Raw genomic sequence first — 27,401 nt, 5'->3', positions numbered from 1 at the left:
ACATAAAAGTGTCAAATTATTATAACAATTAACTGTTCAACTATGATTTTTAAAAGCCCATTTATATAGAAAACAACTGGCATATGCAAATCTTTCACTGAAAAAACTTTCAAGGATCCAAACAGTCCTTCGACTACCAGTCTCCCTGTCGATTAGGTTTTTGTACATTTGTTCCATAAGCATCTCTAACTTTCTCTACTGCTCTTTCACTAGTCTGGTCTCAGTGAACTTCTCTTACATGAATACTGGTTTGGGTATTTCTTGTTTCTTGTCCATTTTTTCCATTTTGTTCTTGTTTCTCCAAAACTTGTTCCCACATGTCTGGCTTCTCAAACATATGTAACAATTAGAAAATAGTTTTGTCCAATCTGTAATTCACCACCAAAATAACATTAGCTGATAAACAGTTGGTTAATTTTAAAAGCAATCTAAAATTGGGCATTTGGTTTTTCTTTCAATATCAGAACTTAATAGGAAGAGTGTATATATGAATCCATGATCAGTGTAACTCCATATCATATACAGTTATAAAAATTGGAAGTTATACTCCATGTATGTATGATATGTCAGAATATATTCTCTCATGTGTAACTAAAAAGAACAAATAAAAATACTTAATAGGAAGAAAATTTCAGTAAAAGAAATCTGCCATGAGGGTTTTAGAATAGCTTTTCTTCTTCCTGGATGTACTTCTTGCAGGAATTCAGGTTTCAGTTATGTCCAGGAAGCAATCTGAATACCACTCTCTGCTTGGGGGTCTGATACACAAGTGATATTCAGAAGATACTTTTCTTGATGAGTCTTATATGGACACCCCAAGGACAGGCACTGGTTGGAAAAACATTGCTCATTTCAGTCACGTCACCTAGGGATCCATTTCTTTTGGGGGCGGGGCAGGGAACAGGAACAGTATATCACTCCAACCTGCCTTACAAGATTGTTGAGAGCAGGGATGTGACTCAGTTGGCAGAGTGCTCACTTGGACTATGTCATAGGGCCCTGGGATGGAAAAAGAAAATTTTGCTGAGGGGGGAAAATAAAAGTGTGTATGTATGTCAAACTGATATGCAAATAAGTAGTATCCAGCATCCAAAGGGCAGCTTCTCTGGAGGAGCAAGCCTGGTTCTGGTCCCTGTTGCTTTCCTGCTCAGCCACTCTATCCATGCCAGTCCCTCTGCATTCGGGCTGCAGTCTCTGGACACTGTCATACCCACAGCTGAGATTTAGGGGAACAATACCTGAGGCCAGTCTGCAATACCTCTCTGAATGCTCCCCCAAGAAACCCTGCGAGGCAAGTACTGTACACCCCCCGACGGGGGAAAGAACTGGGAGTGAGAAGCAGGACTTTCCTGGGCTCCTAGACTGGGCTGGTGGCAGAGCGGGGATTTTCACCCGGCAGGCTGGCACCAGCCCCGCCCACCTGCAGCTCTCCTGTCCCACCTGTGCTTCCTCTCGCTGTCTGCCCTCTGCATGGCATCTTGGCGCTTCTCACAGGCCCAGAGTGGTTCCGGCCCTTTCACCAGCTTCCAGCCATTCGGTTCCCTCTCTGCCACCTTTGGTACCACCCCACCAGCAAAAGCACCCTACTCTTACACCAAGAGAGAAAGGAAAAATTAAAACTGGTTTGAGATGGTTGCAACCATAACACCCGAACTGGCCTCTTCTTGTGAGCAAGCCGACAGAAATACAGATTTGTTTTCTCTCCAATGAAAACTGACAGCAATTCAGCTCGTGCCACCGCCACCAAGGCCACTGTTTAGAAGAAGACTTATGAACTGAAGAGAATGTTAACTAGATAGATTTCAAACAGTCGCTAGAGGAAGGAATATTCTTCCTGATAAATCTTTCCCAAGCATCTGCTACTATCATCACTTACTGTTTTTGTAGCACTTTCACTTTGCTAGAAATTTGTAGCTAATGGAACAGAAAATGTGTATAAAACAAAAGACCAAGACTCTGTGGGGGGAAAAAAAGCTATATCGGTCCATGGCGATAACAAACTCCTCTCCATCTAACTATTATCTTGGCTGAATTACTTCATCTTTCTAAGCATCAGTTTTCTAAACCATAAATGAGATGGTAAGAGAATTGTTCTGATAATTAAATGAGATAAGATGAGATGCAGGTGCCCAGCACATAGTAGGTGCTCAGAAAATATCAATATGACGTTACTAAGAATAGGAACTGTGTTTATTCATCTTTGCTCCCCACCCCCCACCGTATGTGTGTGTGGTGCTGGGGCTGGAACCCAGAATTTAGCCGTGCTAGGCAAACATTCTACATCAAGCTATACCCACTACACTCCCAGTCTTCAAATACAGCACCTGGCATACAGTATAAGTGCTCAATAAATTAATTGTTGGCTACATGAACACAGAGTTTCAAAGAACCTAAAAGTAAAGCCAGATGGTACTTTCCACTTCCCATTGACAAAATGGTCCAAATTCTTCCAGATGCCCTGCTTGCCTGATGGTTATGGGCTTTTTCTAATGAAATAGATTAACCATTTGGGAACAGATCAAATTTGAACATGGAAACTGCTGGTGGGAAATAGGATGTTTCAAAGATGGTCCTTGGTTTTTACCTTTTGATGACATTCACATGAAGGTCCTCCTGGGCACAGTAGTCATGGGATTTCCAAAATTTGCAGACACTCAGAACCGAAGCTGCGAAGTGATGCCAATACACCACTAGGTTCTAAGCCCACGAAGGCAATCAGTGAATTTGCTTATTACACACGCAGCAAGGCAGCTTTTGAACTGGTCCGATATCCATTCCATCCAGCAGATGGCAGCGACACACTCGCAAGTAAACTCCAGGTCTTTCCAAGACTGGTCTCTCTTAGTTTCTAGCCTTGTCCCACCCTTGGTAGAAAGGAGACCAAACCAGTTATTTATTTATTTCTATTATTTATTTATAATTTTTTGTGTGCTGGTTGCGGAAGTCAGGAGAGTTTTACTACTAAGCCTCATCCCCCGTCCTTTTTATGACTTTTTGTTTGTTTGGGGTTTTTATTCTTCTTGGGGGGAGGTACCAGGTATTGAACTCCACCTCCCCAGCCCTATTTTGTATTTATTTAGAGACAGGGTCTCACTGAGTTGCTTAGTGCCTCGCTTTTGCTGAGGCTGGCTTTGAACTTGCCATCCTCCTTCGTCAGCCTCCTGAGCCGCTGGGATTACAGGTGAGTGCCACTGTGCCTGCCCAAAGCAGCTTTTAAAACCCACCTTGGCTCCTTCACAGGAACAACTGAGAGGCTCAGGAGGGGCAGCTGGGAGAATCAACACCTCAGAGTTACCCATTTCCTCCTGGGCCAGGGAGGAGGGAGAACATGTCCTCCTTTCTTAGAATCACCTACTGCTAGTCTTCCAGTGATACAAAGGATTAGAAAGAGGTCTGTTTTCCTATGTTTTCCTATGTGGTGGGTGTGCCAACTAGTAATGCATACCAGTTAGTAATCAGGATTACTAGTAAAGATGGTAACAGGGTTAAGCAGTCATGCGCCACCGTGTAATGGAATAGTGTCTGGTGCTACTCAAGAACCCTCTCAAGTGGGGAATTGAAAACTTGGTCTAATGGTCGCCTAAAACTGTGAGTCCACTTTCTACCCCCAACCCGGCTACTGAGGATTGAAGCCAGGGCCTCATGCATGCTAGGCAAGTGCTCTAACCTTAAGCTGCACCCCCAGATCTTTTCATGTTTTAAGATAGGGTCTTGCTAAATTGACCAGGCTGGTCTCAAACTTGGAGTCCTCCTATGTCGGCCTCCTGAGTAGCTGGAATTACAGGCATGTGTCACTGGGAGTACACTTAACTGTGTGACCTTGTACCTTATTTTCACTATGTGTACATTGGGGCAGGTAATAAAAACCACCTCAGAGGTTGTTGTAAGAATTAAACATGTAACAGCAATACAATGATTCCCTGTGCTAGGCTGGTTTTCAAGGTCTTTGCAATACATTATCCCGTTGAATCCTCATCCATCACTCAAGAAGGAGTGGTATTTGTAAACCCATCTTTCAGATGAGGAGATTGCAACACAGAGACATGAAGTTACTTGCCTGGTGTCATATACTGGTAAGTGGCAGAGCCAGGATTTGGATAGTGCATTCAAGCTTCAGAGTCTCCTCTTCACCCATTAGTACTAATAGTGATTGTTACTAATAATCAATAATTAGTAAACACTTTCCGTATGCTAGCATGCTCACTTGTTAACTCCTCTAATCTTCTCAGCCACTCAATGAAAGGAAGAAAACAATATTTACTCTGTGCCCCACCCCCACCCTGTAAGAAACACCATAAAGTCGTTCAAAAGAAGTACACCCACTTTTGCTCTAATTGACACTTGGACACAGGAAAACAAATTAATGGTGAGGCTACAATATATTAAAGTGCTGAGTGAAAGGTCCCTGGGTAGCTGGCAGAGTGATTTAGAGATAAGAGAAATCAACAGTGGGAGTATATGGGGCTTATATTCCAGTTGAATATGATAAGGTTTTTAACATCTTACTCTTTTTAAATTTTTCATCAGGGACCCTTAGATCTTTGTAGCCTCGCCATCATTTTCAGAAATGGAAAGCAGCCCACAAAGATTCCAGTTGGTTCCACTCCTGTTCATCACTGCCTCCCTCTGCTCAGAGTCGTTGCTCCTCATTTCACTAGGCGGTAGATAGATCCAGGTGATCAGCTAAGTGAAGGTCACCTTCCTCTTGTACATGAGGGCCAGGTAATAGAATGTTGCTTCTGCCGGTGAGTTGTTGAAACCACCATGGTGGAAGAAACTCACTTGCACTATTTGCTAACTTAGCCCTTTCCTGGTAAAAATGCTCTTCTAAGTCTGGGGTGGAAAGCAGGGTTTAGAATTGACTTTGAACTCTACTGTCTGCAATATGCCAAAATGAGGTTTGGTAGAACAGACAACTCTCCAAATCAGGGCCAAAATTTTAGAACTAAGCCTTTTTCAGTGGCTGTGAATATGGTATTTCAAAAATCCAGAGTATGTGAGAAATGAATCATTCGAAGGTTGTATAAGTCACATTATCTATATAAAAAGTGCAGGTTTTCTATGGGAAAAACAGATCTTGATGGAACCTGCCTCCATTTCAATCCCTGCTTAGTAGAAATAACCACAGGAGTTCATAACCAATGGAGTCAAGAAGACCCTGCCAATCATGTGCGTTGCTGGGAGATGAGCCAGGGCTGAGTGAGACAGGATGGAAGACAGCCACCTTAGAAATCAGGGGCATTTCTTATCATTTTTTCTTCCAATTAAACCTTTGTGTTCATGCAAATCATTGCATAATGCTATTCTTTCGCTTTTGATATCTCCTTATGTCTAAATGCACTAGAAACTAAGAATATTTCTAGCTAAAGCTCAAATCATTTAAAAAGCTCAGCCATTTAATTCTGCATAATTATTCAAGGGTCTTCTTTGTTTCTTTTTCCCTCTTATAGAAAACTCTGAGTCAAAATGCGTTTTAGACTTTAGGCTTACAGATTTTACTTTTGAAAATATACACCTAAATTCCTTTTTTTAATTGTACAGTTGAAGTGCTAATATAGGTGAGTTATTTTTGACAACTCTTTTGCAGCCTATAAATGTCTGATAAGAACACTTCCAAATTATTCTGCTAAGGAGTCAGATGGATATATTTTTTAACACTTGAAAATGAATGCCTCTGATAAATTTCTGCATTAACCCAATACCTTTTATCAGGAAAACCAGTGAAATACTTCTGAACTGACTGATGTATAAGGCTGTTTGCAAATAATTATTTTATTTTTAAATATGAATTTATATAGCCAAATATGTAACACTGATACTTAGGACCAGTTTTTGGTTCTTCAAAAGCCAATTGTGTATCTCACGAATGAATGATCTGTCTTCTTTTTCATTTCTACCGCTTGGTCTCATAATTACTTTCTGGTACCTCTGTCAAAGGATGGAGAAAGGAAATCAATTTCAAATCCACTTTTCTTTCTTTCTCCTTCCCCTCCCACCCAACAACTTGAAAAGCATATTGGAAAAGAGTCAGGTCTTGATTCATGCTAACAGAAGGACGTACAGGATGAGTAAGCTGAAAAAAAGTCAAGCCAAAATTAGTTTTGTTAATATTTTGATGTGACATTAATTAGGCTAGTATTAAATTTCACAATCTAATAATTTGCATATTGCTATTGGACTCAGATTTTTCTTCTCCATGTCAATCTCTGTATTCATACTGTATGACTTCAGCATGATCAAGGTGACTCATCCAACACCTGAATGAATAGACTTTCCCAAATATGAACATGAAGCAGGCTCCCAGAAGTATTTCCTTGCTCCGTGGTTCTCAAACTTTAACATGCCTCAGGATTGCCTGGAGAGCTTGTTAAAAAAACAGATTCCTGGCTCCACTCCCAGGACTTCCGATTAGGTAGATCCGGAGGGAAGTCTGAGAATTTGCATTTCTAACAGGTTCCTGATGCGTACTCCTACTGCTCCTTCCAGGGACCTCACTTTGAGAACCTCTGTTCTAGGAGCACAGTAGACCCTGGAGATGCTCCTGGAAAGGGAGGAAAAAGATTCATCAATAAAATAAATTTAGGAAACAGTATATGCTTTTGTGAAGTCTTTTAAGCCTGTCTGTCTGTCTGTTTGTTTGTTTTTTACTGGGTATCGAACCCAGGGGCACTTTACCACTGAGCTACATTCCCTGTCCTTCTTATTTTTTAATTTTGAGACAGAGTCTCACTAAGTTGCTGAGCCTGGCCTCAAACTTGTGAACTGGGATTACAGGTGTGTGCCACCACACCCAACTTTTGAAGGTCCTTGAAGTCTTGTAATATGGAGAATCAGTTTTCTAAGTTACATTTTCTAAACTTATTGAACCATAGAGCTCCTTATTCTGTTAGTAGCAACTGACTCTCAGATTTGCTCTTCCTGAAACACATGTTAGTTAGGGCTGCCCTGCATCAGGGCTGCACTTCAGGACCTCCTGCCTCCTACCTCATGTTGACCACCCACTGCCACCAACACTGATGGGACACTTCTGTCACTTGGCACCTCTCCTCCTCAGTAGTCTCCTACACCTACACCAGTGTTCTCTTCCTTCCTTTCTTTCTTTTCTTTTTGACAGTACTTAGGATCAAACCCAGGGCCTCCCAAGTGTTTGGCAAGTGTTCTACTACCACACTATTCCCAGGCCCTTTTTAAAATTTTGTTTTGAGACAAGGTCTTGCTGAGTTGCTCAGGCTGGCTTTGAACTTGTGATCCTCCTGCCTCAGCCTCCAGAATAGCCAGCATTCTTCTTTTGACCAGAGTAAATTATTCGCCCATTCATTCCCACTAAACCTGACCTCTGACATCTAGGTAACCTGCAGTCCCTTCTGCTTCCTCTTCACTCACCTCCCCTGCTTTTCTCCCTCATCATCTTTCTCCTTCAGCTGGGTTCTCACTAGTTCTCCTCCTTGAGATCCTTGGCCTCTGTCCTCCCTGGCTCGCTAACACTCAGCCCTGGATACCCCTTTCACTCTTCCTCACTTGTTCCTGGGAGTCTGAGTGACAGGAGCAGATTGTCCACATGATTCTTCTAACTGGTGCCATTGGAAAATCATTCATCCATTTAGCCAGTATTTACGTGGATTTTACTGTGCCAGGCACCACCCCAAACCTTAGAAACACAATGATGAACAAAAAAGATCCAGGCTTTCATGGAATTTATGTTCTTGGGGTGGCAGGAGGAGAATTTAATTAAGAAAACAATCAAAACAGGCAGTCAGATGAGACTTCCCTGAAGAGGTAACACGTAAGCCCGTGTGGGGATGGCCATCATGGTAACTGGCGTTAGCTGGTCCCTTGTTATTGCTTGGCAGCCTCTGTGGAACTTCTTGTCTCATTCTTCATGGAGCTGTTTTAGAATTTTTCACTCTTCTCAAAATCTCAGACCCATTCGCACTTAGATAAACTTGCTCCTGATTTTTTGAGACGTCCACTCTCTACTCCCAATATGAAAATTCCCCTCTGCTGTTCTACTAATCCTCTTTGCCTTTCTTGCCATCCCTCCTTCCTCTTTCCATTGGCCCCTGCAAAACAACCCATCTATTTTTGCACACGTTCATACTTTAAAGCCCTAAGCCCTAATGTGACTGTGTTTGGAGAGAGGGTCTTTCAGGATATAATTAAGGGTAAAGAGATCATAAAGACAGGACCCCAATCTGATGAGAATAGTGTCTTTACAAGAAAAGACTCTCTCCAGATAACTCTCTCTGCCTATGGACAAAGAGGTCCTGTGAAGCTCATGGCAAGAAGGTGGCCGTCTACAAGCCAGGAAGAGAGTCCTCACCAGACTGAATTACCCAGCACCTTGATCCTGGACCTCGCAGTGCCCAGAACCAGGAGAAATAAACTTCTGTTAAGAGGCCCAGTCTCAAGGTGTTTTGTTCAGACAGCCTGAACTGACTGACACGCACACCCTTCAACCCAGAAGAAAAGCATCTTTTCTGCTCTTCTCCCTTCTCTCCCGCCTCCCTCCCTGCTTCCCCCTTCCCTCCTCCTTCCTGCATCCTCCTCCCTCCCCCTCCCTCCTCCCTTCCCTGCAGGTTGTACCTTTCCAATCATCTTTCATTTCAGCCTGTGCTTGTGCCTTTTCAAAGTGGGACAGCTTTACAAAACATAGGGTGGAACATGTTCTAAAAGGCTTTATTTTTAACTTCTCCTGGGATCAGAACCTCTGCAGCCTTGGAATGTGGCATGCCACCTAACTGTCCCTAAACACCAAATTGGATCTCCACTTGTCACTGAGTCCAGTATTTCTTGAAGTTCTCTTTTTTATTTCCTTAACCGAATGTGTTGTTGTTGTTGTTGTTTTCCCAAGCAATTCAGAGATACAGGGAGTAGTTATTGCTCTATTTTATATTTTTCAACATCAATACTGTTTTCTACCAATTTTCAACGGAAATGGTCATAGCCCTAAGCAGGAGTGAAAGTTTAAAAATCAAAATTGGGAAGGCAGTTTATTCTTTTTCAGGAAAATTTCTAAACTCTTGGCTTCTCTTTTTAATTAGTTAGAATCCCATCGACCATGGCTTATTTGGTGGAATATTATCACAGCACGTGCCCTGGGGGCCTTGGATATCTGCAGGAAACATGTGTCATTGCTTCCCCAAGTTGACTTGTGACATCCAAACCTCTGGTCACTCTCTCTGAGATGAGACAGGAGTAGGACATCCACTTCCATACTGCTGTGGAGCTTCTGCAGAACACCCATGCTGATCACGGAGAGATCCTGGGTCTACCTCTGTTACATCCCCTCAGGGGAAGCCCCATCACCCCTCCGGCATTGCCATGAATTCAGAGCAAGTTCAAGATCCCACAGGCCACAGGAGAGCAGCAGGCCGAGAAGGGAGGGTTAACAAAGGAGCATCTATAAAGCATCTACTACATGCTTGACAGGTAGTAAATGCTCAGAAAATGAAAACTATCACCCACGCTGTTGTCAGCATAACCATCCCTGGTACTCATCATATACATGCACATATGTATGTATGCACATACACATGTAGGTGAGGGCAGATTCTTTCTGGTTCTAAATTGAACCTACAAGTCTTGAAGGAGTTCAGGATGGAGTTGTGAAGCTGGCATCAAGACATATCATGCCAATATAGGTGCCAAGAGGGCTGGTGAAAAACCACCATATTTTGTGCCTAAAGAAGCAACATAGAGGGCTCTGAGATAGCTCAGTTGGTAAAGTGCTTGCCTCTCAAGCACAAGACCCTGGGTTCAGTCCCCAGCACCACACAGACACAGACACACACACACACACACACACACACACACACACAAAGGGGCAACATGGAGGGGCTGGGGTTGTGGCTCAGTGGTGGAGCACTTGCCTGGCAGGTGTGAGGTACTGGGTTCGATTTTCGACACCACATCTAAGTAAGTGAATAAAATAAAGGTCCATCAACAACTAATATATATACATATAAAGAATTTTTAAAAAATAAATAAAGAATCAACATGGAGCAAAATATATCTGCCCTGATCCCAGGGGACTGATGGATACCTAGAAAGAGTTAAAAGGTTGGGCAAACCCAGCTGTGTCCAGAAGGAATGCACCCGAGGTTCTGGGGGGAGGCATCTCATAACTTGGGGTGAGGGGACTGGGGGGGGGGGAATGACTGCAGTAGAGATCAGTGGGGAAATGATAAGGGGACAGTGAGCAGAAAGCGAGCCGCAGCTCTCGGGTTGCCTGACTTGCAAATGCCAGCCCAATGGGGAAGAGTGTGTCGTGGGAAGAATTCACAAAGCTGTGACTAAGCTAAAAAGGGCAGAGGAACTTCTGGTGTATGGAGAAAGTATATTTTTAAAAATCCAAACTACACAAGTAAAATAGTAGGTAGGCTGTGGGTTATAGGCAACCGATTATTCAGCACCTTGTGATCAGGCACCAAGAGGACAATAAGGAAGGTCAAGTCCCTGCCTTCCAGGCTCGGAATCTTGGGGAAACCAGATAAATGCCCGTGGTTGGGAGGGCAGCTGTCATCAGGAAAGTGCCAGAAGCTCGGCGGTCCAGAAGGCTTACTGGAGGAGGTGAGAACTAAATGGGCCTCAGAGATGCATCCCACGTGCCAGGTGGGAATGACAATGCGAACCCGAGGTGAACGTGGAAAGGGTCTTGAAGGCAGGTGTGGGAGGAGAGATGAGAGTCTAGCGCCTCTTCTGTTCCCACCCAACCCTGCTTGTGTGATTTCAGGTGCGGTTAGCTGCTCTCTAATTAGGATCTGGATCCCACAGTGCCATCCAGCTCACAGCTGCTGTCCTCCCTGACCATGTCCCTGAGCTTCCTCTACAGATAACCTCCTCTTCATTGTATTGCCACCATTCCCAGGAGACCATGTGTCCCTCCAGTTCCATACAAACAACAGCGGACTCTGTTGTTTTGCACTTGCGCGCCTCGGTGACCCAGTGGACGCCTCCACTTGGGGGACAGCACAGCCCTTGAAGCCCCGAGCAAACTCACCACCTTCCTGCTTCTCCCAGAGTTTCTCCTCCTGTAGTGGCCATCCCACCCAGCCAGGTGCTGATGTTCCTGATCCTTCCCTCCCTTGACTCCCGCCTAGGCACACGCACACTGAAAGGCAGACACAGGTGCACGCGTGCTCGCCCACAGTGACACACGCATGCGCAGAGTCATCCAGGGCCGTTCTTCCTCTCTCCTAGAGGCCTCCCGCACCTGTCCTCCTGCCGGCCCCTTGATTTCATTCCTCGGGAGCTGTGGCTCTCCTGTGGACCACTGCAACGCCATCCCAAGTCTCCGCCGTGAGCTACTCCCCACCTCTCCTGCCTGCTCTCACCAGAGCTCTCCTTTCAAAAACCCACTTCAGAAAATTAGGACTCCAACTCCATTTTAAACAAAAGGCTTCCTCTACCTGTGTACATGCACATCAATATATATATTTATATGATATAGTGTAATCTCCAAACAGCAGAGTGGCCCAGGGTTCAAACAGATGCTGTGGCCGGAAGGTCTGCCCCGGAGCCCATCTCGCTTACCAATGGTGACCCAGAGAAGCCCCTTGTGGCACCACCCAGTACAGGGTCATGGTGAGGACTAAAGCCAAGATGTGTTTATAGTGCCACCCGATAAGCACCCTTCACAGTGGCTGTGATGGGACGAGAGCTGGGGGTGGAAGGACCTGCCTGATGCTGCCTGTACTCCCAGTGACTCAGGAGGCTGAGGCAAGAGGATTTCAAGTTCAAAGCCAGCCTCAGCAACAGTGAAGCCCTAAGCAACTCAGTGAGACCTTGTCTCTAAATAAAAATAAAAAATAGGGCTGGGGATGTGACTCACTGGTCGAGTTGAGTGCCCCTGAGTTCAATTCCAGTAAACCACCCCCCCCCCAAAAAAAAGAAGTCCATACATGCTGGCACAGTGGCTTGGCCTGTAATCACAGTGACTCAGGAGGTTAAGCTAAGGCCAGAAGATCTGAAATTCAAGGTCAACCCTGGCAATTTAGTGAGACTTTGTCTCAAGAAAAAAAGTCAAGGGAGGTTGGGGGTTAGCTCAATGGTGGAGCACTTGCCTAGCATGTGTGAGACCCTGGGTTCAATCCCCAACACCAAAAAATAAGTCAATACAATAACATTATCAGTGTTTATCTCTGGGCCAAAGGATTTTTATTTTCAAATTTTTACTTTTCCATGTTTTCCCAATTCTCTATAATAACCATGAAATCCTTTTACAACCATTAAACTGATCTTTTCTTTGAAAATTACTCAATGTTCTGTCCTTGCTTAAAAATGTTCAGTAACCTCCAGTGGCCTACAGGATATGACCCAAAGCCCTGGGCCTGGCCTGGGAAGCCCTGCATGCCCTGACCTGACCTGGTTATATTTACTGGTGACACCTCCCCCTGCCCCACTTACATTCCCAGCTCCAGCCTCTCCAGACCTCTTTGCCCCTAAATGCTGTGTTCTGCCAGCATCTTTTTCTTTTTCTCTTTTCTTTTCTTTTTTCTTTCTTTCTTTCTTTTTTCTTTCTTCCTTCCTTCCTTCCTTCCTTCATTTCTTTTCTTTTCTTTCTTTTTTTCCAGGAATGGAACCCAGAGGTGCTCAACCACTGAGCCACATCCCAGTTCCCCTTTCTTTATATACATATTTTTTAACTTTTGAGACAGGGTCTCACTAAGTGGCTTAGGGCCCCACTCAATTGCTGAGGATGGACTCGAACTCACAATCCTCCTGCCTTAGCCTCCTGAGCCACTGGGATTATAGGCATGTGCCACTGCACCAGCTCAACCTCTCCTTTTATAGTGTCCTTTCCTGCCATGGATCCCCATCTCCTCTGACTTCAGTTCTGCCAAACTAGACCCCTCTGCACACTTGGAGAGACAGACTCCAGCCACTCTCTCCCCTGTACCTGGGGCCTGCTTGTCACACGCAGCCATCTGGGAGTTTCCAAGTCTGTGGACCGAGTGGCAGCCTCACTGGCATCTCCAGATAGACTCCTCAGATGCTTGAAGACGGTTAGAGGGATGTGGAGGCAAAGGAGATGGAGGAGGAAGGCAGCTGGTCCATGCAGGGCTCTACGTGCAAGATTAATCAATAAAAAAGGAGGTTTGGAAAAAGATATTTAAAGCAGAAGGACAACATAATAAAAGTAACGTGTCAGGAATACCAATTGGCAATATAGTCCTTGGGTAACTGCCAGAAATGGATTCTGGGACTCTTGCACATACAAAGTCCAAGGTGCTCAAGCACCTAACCTACACCTCCCTCCATCTAGTTTAAATCATGCAATTTCTTCCCAAGTGTTTCCCATGGAAGGTAGGTTGCAGAACCTGTGGGTACAGAGGACTGACTACAATAAACATGGAAAATGTGGCTGGAAATGCATTAGGAGGGAGGTGGCAGTGGCAAGATGAGTGAGGCTTGGTCCCAAGGTGGACTGGCCACTGGAAATAGCGCTGGGAGCTGCTGCAGCTCCTCACCCTGGCCTCTTGGTCCCTGAAGGCTGCACTGCATGGGCCCCATGACCCCCACCCCTGTCTGTGGCTGGAACAGTCATACCCACCTGACACATGGGACTTAGTTCTAAGCAATAGAGGCATGATTCAAACCCTGATACAACTGACCACAAGCAAAGGCATTAACTGAGCCCCTATGCTGAGGCTGCTGCTCCAGCCCAAGCCAGTCCCAGGCCGGACCAGAAATTCTGAAACCGAAAAAGAAATTGTATGGGACGCTCACTCCTGGAATCTTCTTGCAGGTATATATTAAGAGTTTAAAGGTACCAGCAAAACTCTGGCGAGAGATAAATAAAATGTTAAAAAAGGAAAAGAAGATATTTAACTGTCAAAGGTACTAGGAAGGCTACGAATAGAGTTAACTTGCACTGATTCACCACTGAACTGCAGAGAGTAGGAGTTTGGGATACATGAAAGAAGCTTCTATTACATAACAGGCTACAGAGCTTTTGAACTTCATCACCTGCAGGGGTGACAGTGGGGACAAAAGCTTTGGAAGTATGAATGGATGTTTGGTTTGCAACCAGTGTTTTGAAACGAACTATATATATATATACTTAGAAGAGACTTCCCTAACTTTTTGAAGTGACATTAGGGAGGGCCAGCCCATGCTTTCAGACAAAAAGAGAATCCATTGCCACAATATACTTTGTACCCAGCTCTTCACTGACCTCATCTTTTCCAGCCTGTGCTGCAGCAGTCTAAGGAAGGAATTGTTCTCCCCACTCTTCAGATGGGGAAGCTGAGTCCAAAAGGGCATATATAACTTTCACAGCTGGCCAGCGCCGGTCAGTAGCCTCCAAAGCCAACGCTGTTTCCATTGTCCACATTGCCTGCAGGGTGGGCTGACCACTAGATTTACACAGAGAGACCCTCTTACTGCTTTTGCATTCAGGAATCTTCTCAGCAGAAAACAGGCCTCACCCCACCGAACCAACAGGGCTACCTGCCTCTTGCTGTTGAAAGGATGCCGAGTAATTATTCGTGGTCCAACTTTCCTGTTCCCAGTTCTTGAAATCTGCAGAGGGAAGGGTGAGCACACTAGGTGGGCTGACCCCATAATAGAAGACTCAGCACATTTCACATCTCCTCCCACACGGCACCTCCTCCTCACAGCTAACCTCAGCACCACCCCCAGCAATCTGGATAGTCCGCCTGCCATTTGAGAGAACGTTCTTCCTTGTTCACAGCCTCTGGTGTCCACATAAAGCCAAAGTTAACACTCTGGGATGTTCCCATTATCCTGTGACAAATCCAGGAGGGAGACTAGGAAGGAGCATGTGAGACCCCTGCTGCCCCCTACTCAGTCAAAAACACTTCAAAGGAGAGAGAGTTGACAGAGGAAGGAGGGAACCAGCAAAGTGTAGATGTCTGGAAATTTCCAAGTAGCACACCAAAATATAATTTTTAAGCAATTTGAAAACTAGGAGCAGCACTGGGAAAGTCAGCAGTATAGGGAGCACAAAAGAGGAGGCTGGAGGCTAACGAGGTGTCTGTGGAGGTAGGAAGGCAGATAAGGGAAGGTGGTGGGTTAAAGAAGAGGCTCAGGAGCTGGAGCCGCAGTTCAAATCCCTGTTTCACCACTGACCTGCTATGGAACCAGGGGATGTAGCTGAATCTCTGTGAACTTGATTCCTCTTCTCGATAATCAAGATAATAATGGAGAAAGTGGGAAATAGCCCTGGCACATGCTGGCTAGGTTGGAATGGGGGTTCAATCCTTGGGTGTACCCAAATATTTTGAGACCTCACACAAATATTTTTCTGGGTCACCATCTATTATAAATAATTTGAGTCACTCCAGATTGGCATGTATGCAAGTCAACTTTCCGTCACTGTGACAAACTGCGGGAGAAAATCAACTTACCAGAGGAAATATTTCAGAGGTTTCAGTTCATGCTCTCTTGGCCCCATCACTTTGGATCTGAGGCGAAGCCAAACATCATGGTGGAGCAAAGCCACTCACTGAATAGTGACTGGGAAGGGGAGAGAGCAAGGAAAGGACCGAGGACAAGATAAAACTTTCCAGGGCACACCCCCAGGAACCTATTTCTTCTAATTAGGCCCCCCTCCTAGTTTCCACCACCTCCATTAGTTAAGAGCCCATTGGTGGATTGGATGACAGCCCTCATGAGCCAGGCACTTCTCAGACTCCCCACTTCTGAACACCCCTGCACTGGGGACCAAGCCTCAACACGTGAGCCTGTGGGAGACATTCCAGATCCAAACTACAACAGCATGTCAGGACCATCCTGGCAACCGAGTCTCACACTGTCCTTTGAAAGAAATACTGCATCGGTGGCCAGCAAGAGCAATCCAGTGGCCAGGCTGCCCTCCTGGAACAGGTATCCCAGCACAGGGCCACATGCTGACCACATGGATGTGAGTCCCGGTCCTCCTAAAGGGATGAGGCACCCCCATGTTCATCACAGTGATTCGTACAGCCTCCAAAGGACAGAAACAGGATCTGGGCTCCATGTGACTTCCAACTCGGGCTCAGGGCCCATAGGCATGATGGACTGCCGGTCTGCCTGTAGGAGGGACTTAGCAAATTCCAAGGAGCTACTCAGTGTGAGGGGTCCTCAGAGGCACAGGGGTCTGACTTGTCCAGGTCAAAGGACAGGACTGGCTGCAGTGTTCCCAAAGGAGTGTAAATATCACTCGCAGAATAAAAACAGTGATCAGACAAGGTCACTCCATGGCTAGGTGAGATCAAACCAGCAACGAGACCACTGGTGACCGTGGGTAACAGACAGGGAGAATGACATGCAGCGAACACGAGCATTAACTCCTCATCTTCTGACCAACTTGCCTCTTGCTTCTCTATTTTTTTTTCTTCTTAATACAGTATTTATTTGCCTTCCCTCTGTCAAACCCTGAACCAACCACTCTCCCCAGACTGCCTGGGGAGGTAAAGGAAAAGGGACATACAGGGCAGGCAAGATACGGGAGAAGGAATTCGAGGCGGAGACGGCTCCTTCACATGGCGAAGAGGAGGAGAAAGGCCACCATCAGGCAGAAGAGCCCCCTGGCCTCTGAGAGGGCAAAGCCCAGCATGGTGTAGGAGAAGAGCTGCTACGTCAGGGAAGGTTCCTGGCAAGACCAACGATAAGGCTTCCGAACACTGTCCCAATCCCAGCCCCAGAGCCACCCCAACTGTGGCAGCCCCAGCCCCGATGAACTTGGCTGCTGTGTCGATGTCCCTTGAGATGGTGCTGGTGTGGAAGCCGCAGCTAGGGATCAGTGAGGTCAGGGGACACGGGACTGCCAAGCTTCTGAAGCTCTCATGGGTCAGTGTCTGCGGCCGGCTCAGCAGCTGAGAGGTGCTGACCGAAGAGCGGGTGGAGAGGAACTTGGAGCAGGCGTATGTTTTCAGAGGGTGGGGGACAGTGGCAAGAGAGCTGCTCCCAGTGCAGAGAAGACAGAGGGGGCGGGGAATAGCCTTGCTTCTCTGTTGGTGGCGTGTCTGGCCCACCTTGATCTTCCATCCTCGTGGACAAACGGGTGGTTACAATACCCCCAACCATCCAATTGTCCTCGTTCTTGCACTGCACCCCGTCTCAGACTAGCCCCTCATTTCCTAACCCTGCTCAGACTCTCCCAGCTCCAACCGAATCCCATGGTAAAACCTCCAATTCCCTGCTCTCTGTCCTCACTCGCTGCAGCAAGCAATAGACCTACCTGTGTGTGTGACCAGAGGTGTGTTCTTGATGGTCTTTGGCTGGCAGATGTCGACATGGCAGCCCCTGATTTACAGGACTTTGTGGAGATGGAAGTGCCCACAGCCACACCTGCATGTAGGCTGCTATCGTTATTTGGGTCCATGTCAGGGTCTTGCTCACCAGCTCACCACGTACCTGGCCTGGTAACTCCTCATCACTCAAAGCAAGTGAGGTCTGTGGACCAGTAACCTGGTATCACTCGGGAATTGTTAGAAATGAAAGGCTCAGGCCTCTCCCCAAAACCACTGAGTCCAAACATGGTGTTTTTATTTGTTTTGATTCTGGGGATCAAACTCAGGGCCTTGAGCATGCTTAGCTTTACCACCAAGCTACACCCAGTGCTGGGTATTTGTTTTGTTCTGTTGTTTTGTTTTGTTTTCTTTGTACTGGGGATTGAATTCTGAGCTGTTCAACCACAGAGCCACATCCCAGCCCTTTTTATATTTTTTATTTTGAGTCAGGGTCTTACTAAATTGGTTAGGGCCTCACTAAGTTGCTGACGCTGACTTTGAACTTGGAAATCTTCCTGCCTCAGCCTCCCAAGCCTCTGGGATTTTTCAACAAGGTCCTTGGGTGAATCTGTGTCACATTCAAACTAGAGAAGCACTGTCCATTCTCATGTCACATATTCAGAGCAGGAGATGGAGCATGCTTGATGAAGGCTCCTATAGCGGCCAAATCTCCATCCAAAGAGAGACTAGATTCCAGGACATTCCCAGCAACGGGTGTGGGCAGGCCACGTGCAAGGAAGCATGTCCAAGACTGGGGGACTCAACCTGCTTATCCCTTCACGAGCAAGGGTCGTTCCAACAATGCGTGTACTACACAAATAATTCCATGTTCAGATCTTCTTAGTTCCTTATTCCTTATGATTATTATTCCCACTTTATAGATGAGGAAACCTGAACCTCAGAGATCCACCATGTTTTGCTTAGTTTCATTTGGCTGCCAAATTTTTTATGGAGACAGGCAGGTCATAGAGCAGGATGGACAGTAAACATAAGGCCCAACATTTAAGGGTTGCCCCCCCCCAAAAAATAATATTTTAATGCAATATCTTTAAAAATAAAAATGAATGCAAAAAAGCCATGATGAACAAAATGTGAAAATAGTTCATAAAGACAGATTCCCAGGCAACTGAGACCAGGTCAGGTGTGTGCTGTATGCCACATACAGATTAGCTTCCTGACCTTATTGCAGATATGGATATTTTTGTTTAACATGGATTTTTACAATTAATTTTTTTTTCCCGAATTTATTTCTCTTGCTGAGTTTTTTTTGGGATCACCTTTAACCTTGCCTCCCTATCTCCCCGAGAGTCCCAGAAAGTGTTTAGCTAATACCCTGAGTGCTGTACATGGCTTGTGGCTTTGGTCTGTCTGGGTTCAAATCCATGTTTTTCCTGGCTGTGTTCGTTGGGCACACCCATCAAACTTTTCGGCTTTAGTTCCTTCTCTGTAAAAGCAAGAGGACTGAGGTTCAACTTGGTAAAAATAAAGAGGGACCAAAATGATAAGAGTCCAAATACAGAGCTCCGAAGTTCTAGTTTCATCCAAGGACCAAATTTAAAACTATCTACAAGATGGACAGCATCCTTTTGAGAAGTCGTCTATAAATATACATTTTAGTTATATAAATGCACAAATGCGATCACAACGTTCCTATTGTTGTTTTTAGCTCAGTCTTTTCTCTTAGCCTGCTGCCCCTGTCCTCCTCTTTTCCTCCCATCCCCTCACCCAGAACCCACAGGAACATTCCTAACACTTGTGTTTCTATGCGCTCTTCTGTGTTCCCATGATGAGATGCAGACACGACATCCACATGCATGTGTGTCACCTATACACGTTTGCATAGGAAGGTTGGGGGTCATTGTTTCACAAAATAGCATCCTAGCATGAGTGTTTTCTGCACCTTGCTTATGGGTAATAACCCTGTAGAAATCCCTCCCAGCCGACTGCTGTGGCTTGATTCCTTTCCTTTTCCCTGACGGTGCACTAGACCTTGATGTGGACCATCATGAAGCAATCTATACTCGTTCCCACTTTTTAAGATCCTGCTATAACTAAACCCCCTGATACATGGTTCCAATACTGCAGATGAGCTTTCCCTGCTCTAGAACTCAACATGAATGGAATCATACAGTCAGGGCTCTTTTGTGTCTGGATTATTTTGTCAGCATGGTTGTTGAGACTGAACCATGCTCTTGCATGTAGAAGAGTTGTTTTCACTGCTGAGTAGTATTCCATTGTGTGCCTATACCACAGTTTGTTAATTCTTCTGTGTTTTTAAAAAAAATTGGATAGATACTACCACATTTCTTTCCCCAAATGCCAAAAACGTTCCATGTCCACCAGTAATATGTGTTGTAGATGTTCTCAATTTTGGAGGGCTTGACGAGCTTCATGTGATATCTTGTTATTACTTTAATTTGCATTTTCCGACAATGGTAAATCCAAGCATCTTTTTGTATATTTGTCATCTGTCTGGACTTGTGCTTCAGTAAACTGTCTTTTTTTTAATCACTTTTCTTTGGGGTTGCTAGTTTATAAAAATCACTTTCTATATTATATAAATTAATTTTTGCTATTTGGGTTACCAGTTTTTTCCCTGACGCTATCATTTGTACTTTAAATTTGTTTATAGTATCTATTACCCCACACACTGGGGGTGGGCACCAGGTTTTAAATTTTTTTTTATTTTTAATTGGCAAATAATGACCCTATGTGTTTATGCGACCATTTCTAATGTGATCACCTGTATCTTTTTTATCACCTCTATGTTTTCTAATCTTATAGATTCCTTTGTCCCTAGATCGTCCATGAGCACTCCTAGATATTGCTGTAATCGTTTGTTTTGTTCTTTACCGTTAATACTTGAATACTTGGGGAATGTGTTTTTGTATATGGCACAAAATAGGAATTTAATTTTATTTTAGATGGATAGACAGTTATACTAGTATTGTTTTATAAAATAATTCTTTTATTTTCCCACTTAACTGGACTACTAACATTTGATAGACAATGTCTATTAAATTCTCCTGTATGAGACTATTTCTAGATTCTCTCTCTTTTCCACTGGTCCATTTCTTATTCTCATAACAATGCCACATTTACCTCGTACCATCTTTATAATGCACGCAGATGTCCGGTAAGGCAATTTGCCTTTTGCTCTTCTTTCTTTTTTTTTCCTGCTCTTCCTGAGCTCTATTCTTCCATAAGAAGTTTTTAGTCATTTTATCCAGCCACCTCTCCTTCCTTCTCACCAAAACAAACAAACAAACAAACAAAAACCATTGCAGTTCTAATTGTAATTTCATACAATTTATGTATTTCTTTGGGAGAGATGCTCCTGTGATCCAAAAGCAGGGAATATTTTTCCGTCTCCTCAGACCCTGTTTTATGACCCTTCCTATGATTATGTTTCCTTCATTTAGTTGAACCTTCATTATTAACTGTGTTCCTACATGGGTTTGCTCACTATTTTATGAACAGAACATTTTTCCCTTTTCAATTTCTGTATGTTATTAGAATCGAGAAAAGCTAATGATATCCGTGTTTTTATTTACCTTATATTCTCTTGTTCTTATATTTTCTTATGCATTCTAAGGCCTTTTTAAAAAAATATTACGGTATCTTAGGTTTTTATATCATTGATAAAAATATTTATTTCTGGGACTGGGTTTGTGCTCAGTGGTAGAGCGCTTGCCTGCCCATGTGTGGGGCACTGGGTTCAATTCTCAGCACCACATACAAATAAGTAAATAAAATAAAGGTCCATTGACAACTATTATAAAAATATTTATTTCTTCAAGTGTTTATTCTAATTGTGTTTTCTTTCCTCCTTTTTTTTTTTTTTTTTATTGTGTTCACTTGATCTTCCAAGAGAAAGTCAAATTAGAATGGTCATGGCAGACTTATCTATGTAGATCTCATTTTTAAATGAAATGTTTGGTTTTATTTCTTTGGGTTTTGTTTTGTTATTTGTTTGTTTTGTGGGTATCAAACCCAGGACCTCATGCATGCTAAAATGCAATCTTTTTAAAAATTAATTGGTCCTTTTTAGTTATACATGACAATAGACTATACTGTGACACAATTATGAAAGCACGGAGCACAATTTGTTCTGATGCGGTCCCCAGTACTTCCGCTTCCCCTCCCTCCAACCTGTTCCCTTCTCTGATCTCTCTGCTCTTTACTTATAGTATTTTTTGTAAATTAGTGTCTTGTGGATGTACATGATGTTTTTAATGTTGCCATGAGTATATTCAATAGAGGGTTGCTTCGGAAATATTTTTATTATATGTAAATGATTTCCTTTTAGTCATACTTCAGTTAGGGTTTTATTAGGAATGGCTGTTACATTGACTTCAATACCTGTTGGTAAGATCATATTTTCTCCTTTAATTGTTGAGGTAATTATGTTAATTTCCTGATATTAAAATAGTTTTGCATCCCCAGAATAAACCCTACCTGGTTTATGGATACAGCATTTGATTTTATTCTATTTAGAATTTTTGTGTTTTAACTTATAAATAAGATGCAGCTTTTGACAAAGTAGGAGATTTTGGTTTTGGTACTGGAATTGAACCCAGGGTCACTTAACCACTGAGCCACATCTTCAGCCCTTTTTATGTTTTATTTTAAGCTGCTTAGGACCTCACTAAGTTGCTGAGGCTGGCCTTGAATTTGTGATCTTCCTGCTGTCAGCCTCCCAAGTTTCTGGGATTACAGGCACGGGACACCACACCTGGCTAAAGGAGGATTTTTAAGTGTTTCTATTAGTGCATTATAGTTTTAATAGTAGCAGGGTTCATTGTGACACTAGTAAATGATGTAACATAATTTTTCCCATTTCATTCTCCATTTCTTCCCTTCTCCCTCCCCTCAACAAAGGAGGTTTGATAAGTTTCTGTGGCAAAATGAGAGATTATATTATCTGAAAAGCATGTCCTGCAAATATTGGGAAGATATCAAGGCCATACAGAATGGCAGATACAGGTTTTTCACAATTCTGACATTTTCACTCAGAAGCTTGAATTTCATTATTGGCAGCAAATGCTGCCAGCTGTTTTCCTTGAGGTGACAAGTGTCCTTCATTCACTTTCAGAAAATGACAGTTACCCAAGTCTTAATAACCACAGTTGGTTTGTCAGTTGTTCCTTCTAGTGAAGATGGTGTTCCATGAAAAATGGGTAACACAGCTCACGGTGCAACCAGAGTGCTTTCACTTGACACACCTGCCTCAGCCAGCACCCAGCAGCAGTGCCTCATACTCGAACTCAGAACATTAAGAAGACCTAATAAAATTAATCATTTTTACTGATTCATCAAGGTCATTCTGAAGTGAAACTGGCACTTTTTAAAATGCAATGAAAAGTGTAGTAACTGGTACAGTTAGCGCCCTAGCTCTTATTACCTGAAGGTGCCCGAAGTTTTACCCACCATTGCTTTTATTCTATTCCTGTAAATGTCAACACAGCTTAAAAAAAAAAATCAAAGTACATCTTTGTTTTATTAGAAACACAGAGTTTTGGTTTGTTTGTGGCACTGGGAATCACTCATGCTAAGCAATACCTCTGAGCTCCATCCCTAGCTCCAGGAATGCAATTTTGACCTTGCCAATCTCCTGAATAGGTTCCAAGGGACACTCAGGGTTCTGTGGACTACACTTTGGGAAACCTTGCTCTAGACAGACTGGCCCCCTTATTTGTTCCTGGAACAAACTCATACTCTTTCTGACCACAGGGACTTTGCACATGCTAGTCCCTCTGATGGAAAGCTGATCCTACAACACTTTCTTTGCCAGGGAGATCTTCCTCCTCACCCTTGAAATTCCAGTTTAAATGTTTATTTCACAGGCCTACTGCCCCCAGCAGGCTCGGTGCTGCTGGCTCTCAGTAAAACTCAAAATTTCTATCACAGCTCTTATTACAATTTTAATTAACATATTCCCTGTATATTTATCTAGTAATGTCTGCTCATCCAAGAATGTGAGCATCTGACCCCACCCACCTCTTCTGCCTCAGTATCTCCTGCCCCAAGCTCTGGACTAAGCCTATCGTACCCAACCAATGTTATTGAATAAGTGAACGTGCACATGATGTGTTTTGCCTGTGACTGGTGAGCTCCCTCGTTTGGCTTGCAGGGCAGAGGCCAGGACCTGGGCTGGACCTACTTCCCTCGTTAGTCCTTTACAATTCCCATCACCCTCTTTTACCCCTCAAGCTTGCCCTGCAGATAACCTGGGAGGAAGGACGCAGGTGGAGCCGAGTCAATCCATCACTGCTGTGGAAACGCATTCTCAACTTCCTCCCTAATAATAGGTTGCGGGTCTGTCGCATTGTGCAAAGCCTGAAAGACAACTCCAGCACTTCCTAATCATCTGAGACCTGCCGAAACTTCCTGAGACTGTGAAATCTTTCTTATTTACTCATTTACTAAAAGTCCCCTGGTCCCCCGGCAAATACACATGCCTTGCAGAACCTTTGAAAAGTCGTCAGAAACTCCAGCAGTTATGAACCATAGTTTAAAAAACCTCTGAACTAACAAAATTATCATTCCGTCCCAGATTTAAACCGAATTGTGGCGATTATAGTGTATATTCTGCTGTTCTGGTTGAGAGGGCAATTTAATTAGAAGCATCTATCTTCAGGCTCTTATAACTCCACCCCATCCCCTCCCCCCAAAAAATAATTCTTTAGGATGAAATTTCTAATGCTGCCTCTAAGCCTCAAGGTATGTTTCCTTGTAGAAAGTCGAGTAAGATTTCATTTAGGCTATTTTTAAAACTCAAGAAAAAGGGAAAAGAGGGGGATTTTAAACTTAAAAAAGCGTACAGTTTCTTACTATTTTTCCCCCAGTTCAAACTGCTTCTTGAGAACGTTCAAGTTGTCCTTCTTAGTGCTTTTGGCATGTTTGAAGAAGTCTGGTTAAGCTGTAATAAAGTTGTTCCCAAAATGTATATTGCTCAGATAAAGATACATTTCCACCCTTTAAAATAAACCGGCACAGAAACGGAATATAGGAAACTATGATCAAAATCAGATCCGTGATAAAGGTATGACAGATGCATTAACACCTCAGCAAGCTGGGCACAGTGGTGCCTGCCTGTGATCACAGTGGCTCAGGAGGCTGAGGCTGGAGAAGCGAGAGTTCAAAGCCAGCCTCAGCAACTGTGTGAGGCCCTATCTAAGCAACTCAGTGAGACCCTATCTCTAAATAAAATATTTAAAAAATGACTGGGGATGTGGCTCAGTGGTTAAGTGCCCTTGGTTCAATCCCCAGTACCAAAAAAAAAAAAAAAAAAACCATACACACACACACACCAAAAAACACCTCACCAATGAAAAGTCTTTGGTCTTTTAATGAAGATTTCAAACTGTTTAGTTCAGGTCCTTCTTTCACAGGTAAGAAAACTGAAGTTCAAAGAATTGCATAAGTGTCTTCAACTGAATGAAAAATAAATGATTAATGCTGAAAAGTGTGTTTTGCATAGAGAACACAGACTCCCATAAAGCACCAGTGAATTCTATGGCCACGGTACCATTCAGGAAGCAGAGGAGGGCCCCCGCCCGGGGAAGGCTGTAATTCTAACCACTCCTGGCAGATCAGAAGAGAGGAAGCGGGCAGGGGCCAAGGCAGCTTGCTGGCAGCCTGCAAGATCCCTGGGGGCACCGGTTTCTCCTCTTCCAGTCAGGCACAGAAAAGCAATTCCACCAACAAGTTCCCGGCCTAGAGCGAAGACCAGGTGCTTCCTCCTTTATGGATAACTAGGTACAGTCATGACTTCTAACAGAACTGGCCAGGAATTTCTGGACTAGGTCACACATGCGTAAGAATCCATTTCTCTTCTCAAGTCATATCACTAGAAACTAGACACACACATAAAATCCAGATGCCGCATCCATGCCTAAATTAAACAAATGCTAAATTACATAGTGTTGAGTTTTTTTCCTCTGGTGGTTGTTGTTGTTTTAATAATTTTGCCACCCACAGCTAATATAGAGGGTAGTCAGGTGACCAAAGATACATTGCTCCATTAAAAGGGAACATTTCCTTGGAGAGCTCAAGTTCCAGATGAGAATTTTCCTGGAAACATAGCCAAAGCATTAAGATAGTCAGTGGTAGAGTTAACTATAGTGAAATTTTAAATGATGTTATAATAGAGGTTGAATCATATGAAGTTGCTGATGTTTAATATTTTTAACCCCACAACAAATCACAGTTCCATGTGGTTCCATCTAATATTTCAAGTACACCCTGGTGGGGAAACAGTGACTCTGGAAGCTTCATATTTTCCCAGCAATAAAACTTACTAGTGTTGAGCTTTTATAACAGATAAATCAAAAAATATGCTCTCAAAGACAAGAATCAAATTGAAGAGAGGTAATTGAAGAGGTAAATTGAAGAGAAGTCCAAAGATGAAGGATCCTTAGATCCGTCAGAGAAAGTTCAAGAAGGAGGTGAGACATAAGTTAGACCTTGAAACCCTCAAAGAGGGAGATGAAATTCAGAAACAAGGAACAGGCATCATTATTTCATGTCACTCTCCCCGCTTGCTCAGCCACAATGCCCCCTTTCTGTTCCTGAGGTGCACTAAGTCATTTCCTGCTGCAGGGCCTTTGCACTGGCTGTTTCCTTTGCCTAAAATGTTATCTTTAGCCACCCAGCTCATGAGAGAGAAAACCTGGACCAGAATTCATAGTTTAACGTGCCTTTTCATTAGTCCTTACTCAGGAGAGAAGGAGAGGTCAAGCCTGGGGAATGAATGGCTAGAAATCCGTGAACTCGTTGGCTCCTTTCTGGAACCAATTTAACTCGGCTGCAGAGAGGCCACAGAAAGTACCCGAAGACCTTCGGTTGTGTATTTAATTTCTATTTATCATGGATTAAAATGATTTCTGGGGCTGGGAGCGTAGCTCAATGATAGAACACTTGCCTGGCGTCTTCAAGGTCCCAGGTTCAATTCCTAGCAGTGCAAAAACACAGAAAAAAAGAAAAAACAAATGTTTTCTGAAGTGCATGATGACCTTATGAAAGAAGGATCTGGGTTTCCTAGGACTGTCTTAACCAGAGAAATTTTGCTTTCAAGCCACACTGTATCAACATGATATTAATAAAAATAAGGTTAGCAAAGACCAAAGTGTTCAGTAGATCAACACTCACAGCCCCTCTGGTGCGCCTCCTTGTGCTTGATTCCAGTTAATGCATCTCCTCAGGGCAACTGGGTGGGGGAAAAAAAAAAGGTGGGATTCTTCTGCTCCTTTGCCTTCGCTTTTCCTCTTCCCCCACCCCACATCACCTTGTCCTTGTCTTCTTTTTCCACCTGCAAATTATAGACTCTGTTCCTGGACAGCCTGCATTTTTTTTCAAACATGTATCTCCCCACCCCTCCCAAGTTTTAGCCATTCAACAAATATTTGTGTAATTACTAATAAGTGCTGGGTTCAGCGACAGAGGCAGATATGACTCTGGACTTCTCAGAGCTTCCAGACTGAGGGAAAAGCATACATGGACCAGATCATCACTGGCGTGACTGTTAGTTCGAACCAGAAGTGACATCCCTACGTTAAAGAAGGACAAAACATGAAAATAAAAAATAAAGAAAAAATACCCACATCTCCCCCAATATTCTTTTGGGTGGGGTGCTAGGAATTGTACTCAGGGGTACCCAACTGCTGAGCCATATCACCAGCCCTATTTTGTATTTTATTTAGAGACAGGGTCTCACTGAGTGGCTTAACACCTCACTTTTGCAGAGCCTGCTTTGAACTCTCGATCCTCCTGCCTCAGCCTCCGGAGCCACTGGGATTATAGGCGTGAGCCACTGCGCCCAACTCCCAGTGAATTCTTTTTTTTTTTTTTTTTTTTAATTGTTTCATTAGTTGTTGAGGAACCTTTATTTATTTATTTGTATGTGGTGCTGAGAATTTCATTTTTATTTTAAAATTACTCTCTAATTTGCAATTTGTATCTGTCACAAAGCAGTATCAAATTAAAATAGAGGTCGTTTTCCCCTTCAGACTTACCTTTGGCAAATTCAAATTACCAAAGTGTGACTTTGGTAAACCCGGTTCCTTAGAGAAGAGCTAAGAATGATTGTGAGCTCAATAATTGTCCCCATTCATCAGTTTCCCTCATTCCACAAAATCAGTGTCCCTATGGAGCCAGACATTG

The 27,401-nt window shown here is 43.7% G+C and overlaps 1 protein-coding gene and 1 pseudogene across 1 annotated transcript in view; one reads left to right on the top strand and one right to left on the bottom strand.

The window, feature by feature from the left end:
• The window catches only part of Kctd1 (potassium channel tetramerization domain containing 1), a 183,890-nt gene that overhangs the window by 4,953 nt on the left and 151,536 nt on the right, over window positions 1–27,401 (top strand). The window lies entirely within an intron of this gene.
• LOC124965721 (ATP synthase F(0) complex subunit C2, mitochondrial-like) lies at window positions 16,484–17,381 on the bottom strand (annotated as a pseudogene).

Source organism: Sciurus carolinensis, chromosome 15, assembly GCF_902686445.1.
Source record: "Sciurus carolinensis chromosome 15, mSciCar1.2, whole genome shotgun sequence".
In the NCBI taxonomy this organism is placed as follows: domain Eukaryota; kingdom Metazoa; phylum Chordata; class Mammalia; order Rodentia; family Sciuridae; genus Sciurus; species Sciurus carolinensis.
This window is presented reverse-complemented; position numbering and strand designations above follow the sequence as displayed.